The sequence below is a fragment of the Triticum urartu genome, unplaced genomic scaffold (genome assembly GCF_003073215.2).
Source record: "Triticum urartu cultivar G1812 unplaced genomic scaffold, Tu2.1 TuUngrouped_contig_9873, whole genome shotgun sequence".
Taxonomy (NCBI): Eukaryota; Viridiplantae; Streptophyta; class Magnoliopsida; order Poales; family Poaceae; genus Triticum; species Triticum urartu.
The window spans coordinates 9,352-13,556 of record NW_024120960.1 but is presented as its reverse complement, the minus strand read 5'-3'; positions in this window follow the sequence as shown (position 1 = coordinate 13,556).

The window sequence follows — 4,205 nt, the reverse complement described above, 5'->3', positions numbered from 1 at the left end:
ATTTGCTCTGTTCCGATCTTCGTGCCGATGAAACTTGCTAGCTATAGATGTCTTCAATTATCAGTATGCGTGACCACTATGTGTCTCCCGTTCGAAAGGGTTACATCTATAAATATGCATGCATTTGCATATTTATAACCGTGATCCTTTCGAATTGTCCAACGTTATCCATGGACAACCTGAATATGTGTAGATTGGGTTCATTTTCCATATGCTTTGCTCCGGATCCGATGCAGAATTTCGTCAGTGCCTCCCTGTTGTTCTCCGGGTACGCATCCTCTCTGCTTATTGCCGAGACGTGTATCAGGACAACAGCGGGGAGGTGCTACCGAAATTTAGCGTTGGATCTGGAGCAGAGCATGGGAAAACGAACCCAATCTGCACATACTCAGGTGGGATTAGGACATATCTTTACCTATTAGCGTCTAGGTTGCATGGACGTAATAAAAGTGACAAACTCCATTAACTGATGAATGTATACATGCTGATATTATTCTTCACCCGAGGTAATCTTACGATCATTTCATAATTAAATTACATTTCGAATTCAAATAGTTACATTCCTATTGATTCACTACGTAAAATTTGATATAAGAAAATAAAAATATAGGTCATAAGACAAGAAAATTTGCAGTTTATGTGTATTTTAGACTATGTTTTTATGTTTGTAATTTTACATAACATAAAATATTTTTTACGGTGATTATATATTTTCTTACGGTCCCTTTTTGCGTCGGAAATAAGACAAAACTTACGAAACGTAAATTTACGGTGCATTGATGGTAAAATAGAGGGCGGTGAAGAATAATTATACCTCACCCAGGGTGACGAATAGCGCGACCAACCGGTCCGACCAAGCTGACCGTGCGTCGAGCAACGCCCGAGCCTATCCTCGCTCTGGATCGGGTGGATGGAGATGTTAGATGGGCTGGCTGGCCCATATCGGACAACGATTCAGGAGGCTCCCAAAATTGTTATAGGAGCAGCAGCCCACCACGATAGCGCTCGTTCGTAGCGACGGATGTTAGGCTACGGGGTTCACAGGAAATCAAACGACGGAAAACAGCCAAACCTAGAGATCCAACGGTCACAAAGGCTAATGGCCTGAGATGGCTGGGAAAGTGCACAGTTTTAATGTCTTTAAATATATATATATACATATATATATATCTTATGTGTCCAGTAGCTAGGCAAGATGATTGATCATGCGTGGATGTACACCGGTCACACTAGTCAAAAAAACATGACGATTGAATGGTTAACAAAAACCAAGGGATTTCTGAGAGCCGTGTTTGCAAATGGCTAGAGGACAACATGGTGCACCTGCGCCGGGTGCAACAGTTGGCACAAGAGGTCAGAGGATAAAATAGGCAAACACCTACATAAGTGGGGTTTTACGCCAGATTATACGGTGTGGATATTTCATGGCGAGTCTACCCAACGTGCCAGAGCTGAGGTGCTTCGTCATCGCACCGACGAGCATGGTACCGGGATGCAAGACATGGTGCAAGACTTTGATAATGCTCAGGACTCGGACGGTGAGATGGAGGAATCTGCAAAGGCCTTCGATGAAATGTTGGAGTCTTCAAAACGTCATCTCCATGAGCACACCGGACTTTGTCAGCTGGATGCTATCTCACAAATAATGGCTCTGAAGGCGCAATTCAACTTGGGCAGAGAATGCTATGACGCAATTATGAAAAACCGACGATTGTTGATCTAGTCAGGATAGTTTTTTTTAAATGATGGAAAAATTTGATCATGTATAAAAAAAGTTAATAAATCATCTGAAAAAATGTTGAACAAGTAATTGAAAAATGTTAATCAAGCATTTAGAAAATGTTAAATGCATATAGAAAAAATGTTGACCATGTATTAGAAAATGAAGAAATTTTTTGATCAGGGATATAACAAATTTAATCAAGGATTTTAAAAAAATGTTGGACAAGTGATGGAAAAATATTAATCAAGCATTTGTATAATTTCAAATGTGCATAGAAAAAATGTTGAACATGTATTAAAAACGATAATCTTTTTATTTGAAAACTGTTAATCAAGAATTTAAAAAAATCTAAAAAAATATACAAAAAATGTTCACCATGTATTCAAATGTTAATATTGTATTTCACCCACATAAAATGTTAATTTGTATTTAAAAAATGTGTATAGAAAAAATGTTGACCATGTATTTAAAAAAAGTTAATCTTGATTAAAAATAATGTTAGAAGTGTACAAAAAATATAGAATAATAAACAACATAACAGAGACCGAAAAAAAAAGAAACACAAAAAATGCAAAACACAAAGAAACAAAGTGCACAAAAAATCCCAAAGAATGTGGGCTCGAATTGGCTCAAGTAGGACACGCCCCCTACTACTTTACCATGAACGGACCTGAATTCCCGGTTGGCCTAAGCAAACTTGTCGACCAATACCGAGAGAGAGAGCGTGCTTTGTTAGGTTGTGAGCTTCATAACTCGAGCTCCTTCGTCCCTGTAAACATTGTGACGTCTGAATAAATAAAGCTTTGCAGGTTGTCTTAAAAAATATATGAATGGACCTGAATGGAGTGGCTAGCAGCGCCCGTGATCTCCCTGGAGACCTGGGATAGATCTCTGCTTTCCTATGCTATTTTTACTTGCTATGCGTGACTGAATGGGCCCGCCCAAGACAACGGGGAGGGAAAACCTTGAGCTAGAGGTGCTAATGTGCGTGCCACTGGGGAGGATTTTACTGTTTTCCTCTAAGCAATACGTGCATACTTTTGAGGGTGCATACTTCGTTGCATGGCCAGCTGAGCCCCGGCGCTGGCTCTGCCCCTGGCCTGGGGGTGCGTCACATTTGCGAATGAAAAATGAAATCTCTTCCATCGGGTGCAATTTCAATATTTCATCCTACCCCGCGTGAGGTCGTAGACACTGTGAGACCTGTATATGCGCCGTCCCATTTTGTCATTTTTGTTAGGTTGATCTCTCTCCTGTTCGAACCCAACGGGTCAAACGGGCCCTTGACTCACGCCCTGATCGGGAACACCCAATTAAACCATGGTTGGTGGGGCCCTATGACCCGCGCTATATAAACAGAGGTGGGGGCCGGGGTACGACTTACGAGGTTAATCGCTGCCACAATCCCCATCGACACTCCCTTCCGATCTAGGGTTAGCGCGGCGCTCACGGGAAGCTCCACCACCGCCGCCATCTCTCTGCCATCACCGGCCCCTACTTCACCATGGCCGGCGCTGGATCGAGTTCATCTGCACCAGCAGAAGGGAGGTGTACCGGATCTAATCTAGCCTAGTGATCCAAGAGTCTATCAATGGTATCAGACAAGGCTAGGATCTAGATTGGTTTCGGTACAAAGAACAAACAGAGAAAGAAAAGCCCCCCCCCCATGAACCCTAACCCTAAAAGAACAAGAGGGGCAAAGGGCAAAGAAATCGCACCGCCGCAAGGCCGCGCCGTTCCTCTCGATTCGGACGCGCATCGGCAAGCCGAGGCGTCCGGAAGAAGAACCACCGAAGCAAACAATTGCTCGCCGGAAAAGAAAAGAAAAAGACAGGGGGGATTAACACTGCGGCCAAATCCCTCGACGGCGGCGCGCTCACCGCTAGGGAGGACGCGCGGCTGGCAAGGAGGATAGCCACGACGCGATCTGGCCGCGCTCCTCTTCCTCTCGCTGAAAAGGGAAGGGGGGCCCTCGACGAGCCTCTCTCTCTCTCTCTCTCGCGGAAACGGAGTGGGAAGGCGGAAGGGGATGGCTCGTCGGGGTGCCGCCCCGGCTCGCCGCGCGGCATTGCTCGAGGAGCTGTCACCGAGCGAGCGGGCGAGAGCGCCGCGAGCGATGTTGGAATGACGCTAGGGTTCGGGAGGTGAGGCCGATGTTGGCTGGTTTTGACCCAGCGAAAGCCACGCCTGACCATTGGATTTGATCGGACGGCAACAAACAAAACCCTAGCGCTGGGGTGGGCTTTTGGGGCCGAAAGAAAGGGGGTCTCTGGTCAGTCGGACCAGGCCGCAGCGACCCTCACCTGCGCTGGGAGCTGCGCGCGATGGGCTGAGGCCTGCTGCCGCGCGCGCTCTGCTGCAGCTAATTTTTTATTTTTCAGAGAATAGAAAATTTTCAGGAAAAGAAATGTTCATGAATTTTTACAAAGGAAATTAAAAAAGTTCATGATTTGTTATTGGGTCAAAGAAAAGTTTTTGTAAA